This window comes from Salvelinus namaycush, unplaced genomic scaffold (assembly GCF_016432855.1).
Source record: "Salvelinus namaycush isolate Seneca unplaced genomic scaffold, SaNama_1.0 Scaffold903, whole genome shotgun sequence".
NCBI classification, from domain to species: Eukaryota; Metazoa; Chordata; class Actinopteri; order Salmoniformes; family Salmonidae; genus Salvelinus; species Salvelinus namaycush.
Window position 1 is genome coordinate 68,550 of NW_024061646.1, and position 13,588 is coordinate 82,137.

Consider the following 13,588-nt stretch of genomic DNA (forward strand, 5'->3'; position numbering starts at 1 on the left):
TATGATTCCAACATTAGATGTTACTGTGGGGGCTTCGTGATGTGGTTCCCAACAATGGTGAGGCGTGATGTTTCTCTTTCAGCGAGGGTGACCCCACGCTAACCCTTGCGTTTGGCGCCCCGGGCCGGATATGATCCATCGTTGGCCCCGGCATCATTAGCTCAGCAGTAACATCCCTATGCCTGCCGAGGACGCTTTCGCATGGCCACAGGGGCGTTGCTCTGCTCTAGACCTATCTGCAGGAGCCTCAGGCTGGCGGACGGCCCCAGCCCCGCTGCGGTGGTGATGGTGCCCCGTTCCCAGTGCCAGCCTCCGGGCACCGACGGCAAACCATGGAGAACTGACAGAGAATCGGTTCAAACTGTTGCTTAGCAATGCCTAGCAACACAGGGAAAGCCTTTCAGTGCCAGCCACCAGTGGAGAGAAGAGAGGGAGAGGGGGAAAAGAAAAAATACTTGGAGGGATGATTCTGGCTTGTAATTTAGCTCATTCAATTAAACGATTAATACTTTGCTGTGTTTTTCACCACCCTCTTTTGGATACATTTTTTAAATCTTTGACACTATTTAATTTCCTTCTGCTCTTAAATTGCATTTAGAGAGCCACCGGATCAATATTTTCTGCTGGTGGAATAGAAGTAGCTAGCAGGAAGAGAGGATGAGGAGAGACGAAGGTAGCAGGAAGAGAGGATGAGGAGAGACGAAGGTAGCAGGAAGAGAGGATGAGGAGAGAAGAAGGTAGCAGGAGGAGAGGATGAAGAGAGAAGAAGGTAGCAGGAGGAGAGGATGAAGAGAGAAGAAGGTAGCAGGAGGAGAGGATGAAGAGAGAAGAAATGTAGCAGGAGGAGAGACTGAAGAGAGGCGAAGGTAGCAGGAGGAGAGGATGAAGAGAAGAGAAGGTAGCAGGAGGAGAAGAAGGTAGCAGGAGGAGAGACTGAAGAGAGAAGAAGGTAGCAGGAGGAGAGACTGAAGAGAGGCGAAGGTAGCAGGAGGAAAGGATGAAGAGAAGAGAAGGTAGCAAGAGGAGAAGATGAAGAGAGAAGAAGGTAGCAGGAGGAGAAGAAGGTAGCAGGAGGAGAGACTGAAGAGAGAAGAAGGTAGCAGGAGGAGAGACTGAAGAGAGAAGAAGGTAGCAGGAGGAGAAGATGAAGAGAGAAGAAGGTAGCAGGAGGAGAGGATGAAGGGAGAAGAAGGTAGCAGGAGGAGAAGATGAAGAGAGAAGAAGGTAGCAGGAGGAGAGGATGAAGAGAGAAGAAGGTAGCAGGAGGAGAGGATGATGAGAGAAGAAGGTGGCAGGAGGAGAAGATGAAGGGAGAAGAAGGTAGCAGGAGGAGAAGATGAAGAGAGAAGAAGGTAGCAGGAAGAGAGGATGAGGAGAGACGAAGGTAGCAGGAAGAGAGGATGAGGAGAGACGAAGGTAGCAGGAAGAGAGGATGAGGAGAGACGAAGGTAGCAGGAAGAGAGGATGAAGAGAGACGAATGTAGCAGGAAGAGAGGATGAGGAGAGAAGAAGGTAGCAGGAGGAAAGGATGAAGAGAGGAGAAGGTAGCAGGAGGAGAGGATGAGGAGAGACGAAGGTAGCAGGAAGAGAGGATGAGGAGAGACGAAGGTAGCAGGAAGAGAGGATGAGGAGAGACGAAGGTAGCAGGAAGAGAGGATGAGGAGAGACGAAGGTAGCAGGAAGAGATACTGAAGAGAGGAGAAAGTAGCAGGAGGAGAGACTGAAGAGAGGAGAAGGTAGCAGGAGGAGAGGATGAGAAGAGAAGAAGGTAGCAGGAGGAGAGGATGAGAAGAAGGTAGCAGGAGGAGAAGATGAAGAGAGAAGAAGGTAGCAGGAGGAGAGGATGAAGAGAGAAGAAGGTAGCAGGAGGAGAGGATGAAGAGAGAAGAAGGTAGCAGGAGGAGAGGATGAAGAGAGAAGAAGGTAGCAGGAGGAGAGGATGAAGAGAGAAGAAGGTAGCAGGAGGAGAGGATGAGGAGAGACGAAGGTAGCAGGAAGAGAGGATGAGGAGAGACGAAGGTAGCAGGAAGAGAGGATGAGGAGAGACGAAGGTAGCAGGAAGAGAGGATGAGGAGAGACGAAGGTAGCAGGAAGAGAGGATGAGGAGAGACGAAGGTAGCAGGAAGAGAGGATGAGGAGAGACGAAGGTAGCAGGAAGAGATACTGAAGAGAGGAGAAAGTAGCAGGAGGAGAGACTGAAGAGAGGAGAAGGTAGCAGGAGGAGAGGATGAGAAGAGAAGAAGGTAGCAGGAGGAGAGGATGAGAAGAAGGTAGCAGGAGGAGAAGATGAAGAGAGAAGAAGGTAGCAGGAGGAAAAGATGAAGAGAGAAGAAGGTAGCAGGAGGAGAGGATGAAGGGAGAAGAAGGTAGCAGGAGGAGAGGATGAAGGGAGAAGAAGGTAGCAGGAGGAGAAGATGAAGGGAGAAGAAGGTAGCAGGAGGAGAAGATGAAGAGAGAAGAAGGTAGCAGGAGGAGAAGATGAAGAGAGAAGAAGGTAGCAGGAGGAGAGGATGAAGAGAGAAGAAGGTAGCAGGAGGAGAGGATGAAGAGAGAAGAAGGTAGCAGGAGGAGAGGATGAAGAGAGGAGAAGGTAGCAGGAGGAGAGGATGAAGAGAGACGAATGTAGCAGGAAGAGAGACTGAAGAGAGACAAAGGTAGCAGGAGGAGAGGATGAAGAGAGACAAAGGTAGCAGGAGGAGAGGATGAAGAGAGAAGAAGGTAGCAGGAAGAGAGGATGAGGAGAGACGAAGGTAGCAGGAAGAGAGGATGAGGAGAGACGAAGGTAGCAGGAAGAGAGGATGAGGAGAGACGAAGGTAGCAGGAAGAGATACTGAAGAGAGGAGAAAGTAGCAGGAGGAGAGACTGAAGAGAGGAGAAGGTAGCAGGAGGAGAGGATGAGAAGAGAAGAAGGTAGCAGGAGGAGAGGATGAGAAGAAGGTAGCAGGAGGAGAAGATGAAGAGAGAAGAAGGTAGCAGGAGGAGAGGATGAAGAGAGAAGAAGGTAGCAGGAGGAGAGGATGAAGAGAGAAGAAGGTAGCAGGAGGAGAGGATGAAGAGAGGAGAAGGTAGCAGGAGGAGAGGATGAAGAGAGACGAATGTAGCAGGAAGAGAGACTGAAGAGAGACAAAGGTAGCAGGAGGAGAGGATGAAGAGAGACAAAGGTAGCAGGAGGAGAGGATGAAGAGAGAAGAAGGTAGCAGGAAGAGAGGATGAGGAGAGACGAAGGTAGCAGGAAGAGAGGATGAGGAGAGACGAAGGTAGCAGGAAGAGAGGATGAGGAGAGACGAAGGTAGCAGGAGGAGATACTGAAGAGAGGAGAAAGTAGCAGGAGGAGAGACTGAAGAGAGGAGAAGGTAGCAGGAGGAGAGGATGAGAAGAGAAGAAGGTAGCAGGAGGAGAGGAAGAGAAGAAGGTAGCAGGAGGAGAGGATGAAGAGAGAAGAAGGTAGCAGGAGGAGAGGATGAAGGGAGAAGAAGGTAGCAGGAGGAGAGGATGAAGGGAGAAGAAGGTAGCAGGAGGAGAAGATGAAGGGAGAAGAAGGTAGCAGGAGGAGAAGATGAAGAGAGAAGAAGGTAGCAGGAGGAGAAGATGAAGAGAGAAGAAGGTAGCAGGAGGAGAAGATGAAGAGAGAAGAAGGTAGCAGGAGGAGAAGATGAAGAGAGACGAATGTAGCAGGAGGAGAGGATGAAGAGAGAAGAAGGTAGCAGGAGGAGAGGATGAAGAGAGAAGAATGTAGCAGGAGGAGAAGATGAAGGGAGAAGAAGGTAGCAGGAGGAGAGGATGAAGAGAGAAGAAGGTAGCAGGAGGAGAGGATGAAGGGAGAAGAAGGTAGCAGGAGGAGAGGATGAAGAGAGAAGAAGGTAGCAGGAGGAGAGGATGAAGGGAGAAGAAGGTAGCAGGAGGAGAAAATGAAGGGAGAAGAAGGTAGCAGGAGGAGAGGATGAAGAGAGAAGAAGGTAGCAGGAGGAGAGGATGAAGAGAGAAGAAGGTAGCAGGAGGAGAGGATGAAGGGAGAAGAAGGTAGCAGGAGGAGAGGATGAAGGGAGAAGAAGGTAGCAGGAGGAGAAGATGAAGAGAGGATGAGTAGAAGAGAAATGAGAAAGACCCGAGGGAAGATAAACAGAAGCACCTGCATTTCGTCTCCCTCCCTCTCTCCCTCTCTCTCTCTGCACCTTGACTTTTATCAAAACACAGCTGGAGAGATGCAGCTTTAAAGAAAAGTACTTTCCTTCATGCCAATAACCTTAAATGTGATGAGAGTTCTCTCAGGCTCTAAGAAGATAAACCCTGAACAAATAAAACGTGATTGATTCATAGAGGGGAAACCCCCAAACGATGACCTGTTTGTTCCTCTCACAGATGTGGTTAGAATCCTGGAATTCTAATAACGCTGTATGATTTACAGTAGAATAGGATAGAATAGAACATTGTTAGACTACAATGGAAGACACACTACTATGCAAAATTACATTCTCCATCTCCAACACAGACACTCACACACTCATCAACACGCATCTGCCTCTGCTGTCGTGACAACCAAGCTCAAAGCTCCGAGGCGCAGGCAGAGGCACAGCGGTCACCCTCCCATCATGCATTGCGATGACTCGGCAGCGTCCGTTCTCGTAACAATGGCGAGCAATTAGCAAAAACACTGTTGTATAGTCAGTCAAACAAAGACTTGTGCAGTCCCACCAGCCTCCTCTTCCCTTTATCCACCAGCCTCCCCTTCCCTCTCCCCACCAGCCTCCTCTTCCCTCTTCCCACCAGCCTCCTCTTCCCTCTACCCACCATTCTCCCCTTCCCTCTTCCCACCAGCCTCCTCTTCCCTCTTCCCACCAGCCTCCCCTTCCCTCTCCCCACCTGCCTCCCCTTCCCTCTCCCCACCAGCGTCCTCTTCCCTCTCCCCACCTGCCTCCTCTTCCCACCAGCCTCCCTTTCCCTCTCCCCACCAGCGTCCTCTTCCCTCCCCCCACCTGCCTCCTCTTCCCTCTTCCCACCAGCCTCCTCTTCCCTCTCCCCACCTGCCTCCTCTTCCCTATCCTCACCGGCCTCTTCTTCCCTCACTAGATCTCTGTTTCTCCTCCAGGCCATTTGTGAATTTTACATTTGTTTGTAAATTGTGCTTGGCAACTTCAGGGATAGTCAGCGTTGAGAGGGAAACAACAGCCAGGCTTGATTAATTTATTCTACAGCTTCATCTAGCTGACGTCTCTGTGTTTGTCTGCACTGTATGTGACTCAGACTTCATCGCTCCAGTACCAGTCCTCCGGGACATGTTAGTGTGTGCTTATGAGTGCTCTATGTGTGTGTGTGTGTGTGTTTGCTGTGTGTGCATGTGTGTGTGTGTGTGTGTGTGTGTTCTCTGTGTGTGTGTTTTCTGTGTGTGTGTTTTCTGTGTGTGTGTTTTCTGTGTGTGTGTTTTCTGTGTGTGTGTGTGTGTGTGTGTGTGTGTGTGTGTGTGTGTGTGTGTGTTAGCTCGCACTGAGGGAATGAATACTTATCCAGCCATAATTAAAGTAGTTACCAGCATGTGACCAATCAACATAAAACATATTTGAATCAGCATTTCAATTAATTTGTGTTTGGTGCAACACACATATATATATATATATATATTAGGTAATGGTTGGAGGCATGCATGTTTGATTCTGCTTACCCCACAAACTTGACGTTGAATTCTGCTCTAAGAGTATTCCTCATATACAGTGCAGAGACAGGTCAGTATAGAGACCAGAGAGGGGGATGAGACCAGGAAGTGAAGAGAAGAAAAAGAGTGTATGATTGGTACATGGAGAGAGCAGAAATAATGGAGAGAAGAGATCGGGGAGATATGGAACAAGTGGAGAGAAGAGACATACTGTAGGGGATATGGAACAAGTGGAGAGAAGAGAATAGGGGACATGGAACAAGTGGAGGGAAGATATATAGGGGACATGGAACAAGTGGAGTAAAGAGATATAGGGGATATGGAACAAGTGGAGAGAAGAGATATAGGGGACATGGAACAAGTGGAGAGAAGAGACATACTGTAGGGGATATGGAACAAGTGGAGAGAAGAGACATAGGGAACATGGAACAAGTGGAGAGAAGAGACATATTGTAGGGGATATGGAACAAGTGGAGAGAAGAGACATACTGTAGGGGATATGGAACAAGTGGAGAGAAGAGACATAGGGGACATGGAACAAGTGGAGAGAAGAGACATAGGTGACATGAAACAAGTGGAGAGAAGAGACATAGGGGACATGAAACAAGTGGAGAGAAGAGACATACTGTAGGGGATATGGAACAAGTGGAGAGAAGAGACATAGGGGACATGGAACAAGTGGAGAGAAGAGACATAGGGGACATGGAACAAGTGGAGAGAAGAGACATAGGGGACATGGAACAAGTGGAGAGAAGAGAAATAGGGGACATGGAACAAGTGGAGAGAAGAGACATACTGTAGGGGATATGGAACAAGTGGAGAGAAGAGACATAGGGAACATGGAACAAGTGGAGAGAAGAGACATATTGTAGGGGATATGGAACAAGTGGAGAGAAGAGACATGACATGGAACAAGTGGAGAGAAGAGACATAGGGGACATGGAACAAGTGGAGAGAAGAGATATAGGGGACATGAAACAAGTGGAGAGAAGAGACATACCGTAGGGGATATGGAACAAGTGGAGAGAAGAGACATAGGGGACATGGAACAAGTGGAGAGAAGAGACATACTGTAGGGGATATGGAACAAGTGGAGAGAAGAGACATAGGGGACATGGAACAAGTGGAGAGAAGATACATAGGGAACATGGAACAAGTGGAGAGAAGAGACATACTGTAGGGGATATGGAACAAGTGGAGAGAAGAGACATAGGGAACATGGAACAAGTGGAGAGAAGAGACATATTGTAGGGGATATGGAACAAGTGGAGAGAAGAGACATAGGGGACATGGAACAAGTGGAGAGAAGAGACATACTGTAGGAGATATGGAACAATTTGAGAGAAGAGACATAGGGAACATGGAACAAGTGGAGAGAAGAGACATAGGGGACATGGAACAAGTGGAGAGAAGAGAAATAGGGGACATGGAACAAGTGGAGAGAAGAGACATACTGTAGGGGATATGGAACAAGTGGAGAGAAGAGACATAGGGAACATGGAACAAGTGGAGAGAAGAGACATATTGTAGGGGATATGGAACAAGTGGAGAGAAGAGACATGACATGGAACAAGTGGAGAGAAGAGACATAGGGGACATGGAACAAGTGGAGAGAAGAGATATAGGGGACATGAAACAAGTGGAGAGAAGAGACATACCGTAGGGGATATGGAACAAGTGGAGAGAAGAGACATAGGGGACATGGAACAAGTGGAGAGAAGAGACATACTGTAGGGGATATGGAACAAGTGGAGAGAAGAGACATAGGGGACATGGAACAAGTGGAGAGAAGATACATAGGGAACATGGAACAAGTGGAGAGAAGAGACATACTGTAGGGGATATGGAACAAGTGGAGAGAAGAGACATAGGGAACATGGAACAAGTGGAGAGAAGAGACATATTGTAGGGGATATGGAACAAGTGGAGAGAAGAGACATAGGGGACATGGAACAAGTGGAGAGAAGAGACATACTGTAGGAGATATGGAACAATTTGAGAGAAGAGACATAGGGAACATGGAACAAGTGGAGAGAAGAGACATAGGGGACATGGAACAAGTGGAGAGAAGAGAAATAGGGGACATGGAACAAGTGGAGAGAAGAGACATACTGTAGGAGATATGTAACACGTGAGGAGGGGAGAGGGAAAGGAGGCTGGTGAGGACAAGAGGTTAGAGATGGGTAATGGCTGAGAGAGAGAAGAAATAAGAGAAGAAGGGAGGGGAGATGGAGAGATGGGGAGTTGAGGTGATGGAGAGGTGGAGAGATGGAGAGGTGGAGAGATGGGGAGAGGTGGGGAGAGATGGGGAGAGGTGGGGAGAGATGGGGAGAGGTGGGGAGAGATGGAGAGAGGGGGAGATGGAGAGAGATGGAGAGAGAGGGAGAGCTGGAGAGAGGGAGAGAGCTGGAGAGATGGAGAGAGGGAGAGAGCTGGAGAGAGGGGGAGAGGTGGAGAGCTGGAGAGAGGGAGAGGTGGAGAGGTGGAGAGATGGAGAGAGATGGAGAGATGGGGAGATGTGGAGAGGTGGAGAGATGGGGAGATGGGGAGATGGGGAGAGGTGGAGAGGTGGAGAGATATGGAGAGATGAGGAGATGGAGAGATGGAGAGATGGGGAGAGGTGGAGAGGTGGAGAGACGGAGAGGTGTAGAGGTGGAGAGATGGAGAGGTGGAGAGATGGAGAGAGGTGGAGAGGGGGAGAGATGGAGAGGTGGAGAGGTGGAGAGGTGGAGAGGTGGAGAGGTGGAGAGAGATGGGGAGAGATGGAGAGATGGAGGAGATGAGGAGATGGAGAGATGGAGGAGATGGAGGAGATGGAGAGATGGAGAGATGGAGAGAGATGGAGAGATGGAGAGAGATGGATAGAGATGGAGAGAGATGAGAGATGAGGAGATGGAGAGATGGAGAGATGAGGAGATGGAGAGATTAGGAGAAGGAGAGATGGAGGAGATGGAGAGATGAGGAGATGGAGAGATGGGGAGAGATGGAGGGAGAGATGGGGAGAGATGGAGGGAGAGATGGGGAGAGGTGGAGAGATGGAGAGATGAGGAGATGGGGAGAGATGGAGAGATGGGGAGAGATGGAGAGGTGGAGAGATGGAGAGGTGGAGAGGTGGAGAGATGGAGAGATGGGGAGAGGTGGAGAGATGGGGAGAGGTGGAGAGATGGAGAGGTGGAGAGGTGGAGAGAGATGGGGAGATGGGGAGAGATGGAGAGATGGAGAGATGGAGAGACGTAGAGATGAGGAGATGGAGAGATGGAGCGAGATGGAGAGGTGGAGAGGTGGAGAGATGGAGAGGTGGAGAGGTGGAGAGGTGGAGAGTTGGAGAGGTGGAGAGGGGAGAGTCGGAGAGGTGGAGAGGTGGAGAGGTGGAGAGGTGGAGAGGTGGAGAGGGATGGGGAGAGATGGAGAGATGGAGAGACGTAGAGATGAGGAGATGGAGAGATGGAGCGAGATGGAGCGAGATGGAGAGATGGAGAGATGTAGAGATGGAGAGATGGATAGAGATGGATAGAGATGGATAGAGATGGATAGAGATGGATAGAGATGGAGCGAGATGGAGAGATGAGGAGATGAGGAGATGGAGAGATGAGGAGAGATGGAGAGATGAGGAGAGATGGAGAGAGATGGAGAGATGGAGAGAGATGGGGAGAGAGGAGATGGAGAGATGGGGAGAGAGGAGATGGAGAGATGGGGAGAGATGAGGAGAGGAGGAGAGATGGGGAGAGGAGGAGAGATGGGGAGAGGAGGAGAGATGGAGAGAGATGGAGAGGAATTGAGAGATGGGGAGATGTGGAGATGTGGAGAGATGGAGAGATGGAGAGATGGGGAAATAAGGTGAAAGGAATAGGGAAGAAAAGATAGAGGGGAGATACAAATGTGTGAAAGTGAGAGAGAATATGGGGAGGTAGAGGAGAGATAGATGAGGGAGGGGAGAGGGGCAGGATGAGGGAATAGGGGGAGGGAGAGGAGAGAGAGATGATGAGAGGGTGAAGGGGTGAAGGGGACAGGATGAGGGAAAAAGAGAAGGAATGGGGAAGAGGGAGAGTGAAAAGAGAAGGTTAAATGAGAGGAAGAAGAAGGGAATGGGAAGGCGGAAGAAGAGCTGAGATGAAAATGAGAGAGGAGTGGGAATAGAGGAGAGTGTAGTGACCGAGTTGGAATGTGCCGTGAAGGGAGGGGGAACGGAAGTGGAGCGCGGAGGGATCCATATTTCAGCGCATAATTAATAGTCCACCTGTTCCCGTTGTCTGAATGAGCGAGAGAAAAACTGAGAGAAAAAGTAATGACACTATTATCAAATACAAGAGATGGAACTCACATTATGGTGATTACCACCCATCTCCATACAGATGGAGTCAGTCGGTGAGAGTCAAGGAGAGAAGCAGCGGTGCATGTCAGCTGTGGACTCAGGCTCACAGCCCGGCAGACGCAGCTGGCTGGGGTAGCGAGAGCGCTGCTGGCACAATCATACTTCTACTGCATAGCACAGTCAATGGGCACCATGAGTGCTGTGCTGTGTACTCCATCACTAGCACACAGCAGTGGGTGAATGTTATGCTATGCTACAATGTCAGGAGGACTTTAAGGTAATATACAGAACTTGGTCTTACTTTGTTAAAGTGAAACATAACTTTTAAGGTGTGAGGAAACTCCTTCATAAGGCCGATAGAGATGTTCCTAGATGAAAGCTACAGAAGCCTTAATAATACTACTCAATTAGTATTAACAACTACCAGGAAACTACAGGAAGAAATTAATGAGGATATTAGTTAAATAGGGAGATGGACACCAGTAGCAATGCTCCTGCTCTGATTGGTCGTTCCACTGGCTGTCCCTACGGGTGAGACAAGAAGCTACATATTTTGCAGCTAATATGGCACAAAAAGGTTTTTCTCCCAAAAGACATTGGATTTTCTCCTTTTTTGTTTTGGTTTCAACATTTCTGTATTTGTTTCAATTTTGGGAAAGAAAATTGCCCATAAGTCTGTATAGTTCTGGCAGAGGAAAATGCAGCTCTGTTTGGACCTCTCTGAGGGCAGAGTGAGCACAACCTGTTCTCTCTGGGTAGCCAGATTTGTCTGTGACGGACGGTTTCTACGGCCAGGCTGTGCTCACTGAGTCTGTACCTAGTCAGTGTTTGTCTCAGTTTTCTATCAGTCCCGGTGGTTAGATAGTCTGCCACCATGTACTGTCTGTTTAGAGCCAAATACCATTGAAGTTAACTTAGATTTTTTTGGTGTCTTTCCAATAGGTGATATCTTTTTATTTTTGCTTCGTCAGCCAGATTGTTCTGAGTGCTGTCATCAGGCTTTGTTGTGTTGGTTTGGGTTAGTGAACTGAGCCTCAGAACCAGCTGGCTGAGGGGACTATTTTCTCTGGTCAACTCTTGGCATCTCTCTCTCTCTCTCTCTTATATCTGCACAGTGCATTCGGAAGGTATTCAGACCCCTTGACTTTTTCCACATTTAGTTACGTTACAGCCTTATTCTAAAATTGATTCAATAAAATATTATAAACTGAAATATCACATTTACACAAGTATTCAGATCTTTTACTCAGTACTTGGTTGTTCCAAACTTCATCCATTTAAGAATGATGGAGGCCACTGTGTTCTTGGGGACCTTCAATTCTGCAGAATGTTTTTTTTCTACCCTTCCCCAGATCTGTGCCTCGACATAATCCTGTCTCGGCGCACCACGGACAATTGCGTCAACCTCATGGCTTGGTTTTTTCTCTGACATGCCATGTCAACTGTGGGACCTTATATAGACAGGTGTGTGCCTTTCTAAATCATGTCCAATCAATTGAATTTGCCACAGGTGGACTCCAATCACGTTGTAAAAACATCTCAATGATGATCAATGGGAACAGGATGCACCTGAGCTCAATTTTGAGTCTCATAGCAAAGGGTCTGAATTCTTGCGTAAATAAAGTATTTCTGTTTTTCATTTTTTATTCATTTGCAAAAATGTCTAAAAGCCTGTTTTCACATTCTCATTATGGGGTATTGTGTTTAGATTGCTGAGAAAGAAAATGTATTTAATCCATTTAGAATAACTCAATAGCCTTGGTTTCTCAAATGACTGCCTCCCCTGGTTCACCAACTACTTCTCAGATAGAGTTCAGTGTGTCAAATTGGAGGGCCTGTTGTTCGGACCTCTGGCAGTCTTTATGGGGGGGTTTAATTCTCGGGCCGACTCTTTTCTCTGTATATTTCAATAATGTCGTTCTTGCTGCTGGTGAGTCTCTGATCCACTTCTACGCAGACGGCACCATTCTGTATACTTCTGGCCCTTCTTTGGACACTGTGTAAATAAACCTCCAAACGAGCTTCAATGCCATACAACACTGGCCTCCAACTCCTTTTAAATGCTATTAAACTAAATGCATGCTCTTCAACCGATTGTTGCCCGCACCCGCCCGCCTGACTAGCATCACTACTCTGGACGGTTCTGACTCAGAATATGTGGACAACTACAAATACCTAGACTGTAAACTCTCCTTCCAGACTCACATTAAGCATCTCCAATCCAAAATGAAATCTTCCTATTTTGCAACAAAGCCTCCTTCACTCATGCTGCCAAACACATACCCTCGTAAAACTGACCATCCTACCGATCCTTGACTTCAGCGATGTCATTTATAAAATAGCCTCCAACACTCTACTCAGCAAATTGGATGCAGTCTATCACAGTGCCATCCGTTTTGTCCCCAAAGCCCCATATTCTACCAACCACTGTGACCTGCATGCTCTCGTTGGCTGGCCCTCGCTACATATTCGTCGCCAAACCCACTGGCTCCAAGTCATCTACAAGTCTCTGCTAGGTAAAGTCCCGCCTTATCTCAGCTCACTGTTCACCATAGCAACACCCACCTGTAGCATGCGCTCCAGCAGGTATATATCACTGGTTATCCCCAAAGCCAACACCCCCTTTGGCCACCTTTCCTTCCAGTTCTCTGCTACCAATGACTGGAGCGAACTGCAAAAACCACTGAAGCTGGAGACTTAAATCTCTCTCTCTAACTTTAAGCATCAGCTGTCAGAGCAGCTTACCGATCACTGTACCTGTACACAGCCTATCTGTAAATAGCACACCCTCATCCCCATATTGTTATTTAAAAATGTTTGCACCCCAGTATCTCTATTTGCACATCATCATCTGCACATCTATCACTCCAGTGTTAATGCTACATTTTTATTATTTCGCCTCTATGGCCTATTTATTACTTTACCTCCCTAATCTTACTACATTTCCACATACTGTACATCAATTTTCTGTTGTGTTATTGACTGTACGTTTGTTTATCCCATGTGTGACTCTGTGTTGTTGTTTTTGTCGCACTGCTTTGCTTTATCTTGGCCAGGTCGCAGTTGTAAATGAGAACTAGTTCTCAACTGGCCGACCTGGTTAAATAAAGGTGAAATAAATAAAATTTAAATTTAAAAAGGCAGTAAGGTAACAGAATGTAGATAAAGTCAAGGGGTCTGAATACTTTCCAAAGGCCCTGTATCTTTGGTGTCTCTCTCTCTGTGGTGTTTCACTTCAAATGGAACCCACTTCCAACATGGGGGACTGGAAGGTTTGAACCCACACTGGGGCTTTTATCTCAGAAAAGAGATGAAGGAAGTTCTACATAATCATGGGGGCAGTCAGCTATCTGGAGCCGCTCATTCTAAAGAGATTCAGAAAGAGGTTGTAAGTGCTTTGATTTAGCCTAAAATGGTGATTATCATCCAAGATGATGCAGATTAGAATATCAAAGGTGACACACAGAAACATCTTCTCACAGAAACAAAACAGAGAATATATTACACTGTAGCAACAATACAAGAGAAGAGATTGTATTACTTCTATCGTGTTGTCGAGGCCCCAGTGCATTCAACATGACTTTGAGATGACACGGGGGCTAGCGTTAGCATGAGCGATACCTGCAGCT

At 47.7% G+C, this 13,588-nt stretch overlaps 1 pseudogene; it reads left to right on the forward strand.

Annotated features, from left to right (window-relative positions):
* The first annotated feature begins 201 nt into the window (after nucleotides 1-201).
* LOC120043411 lies at nucleotides 202-1,916 on the forward strand (annotated as a pseudogene).
* Nucleotides 1,917-13,588: the final 11,672 nt, after the last annotated feature.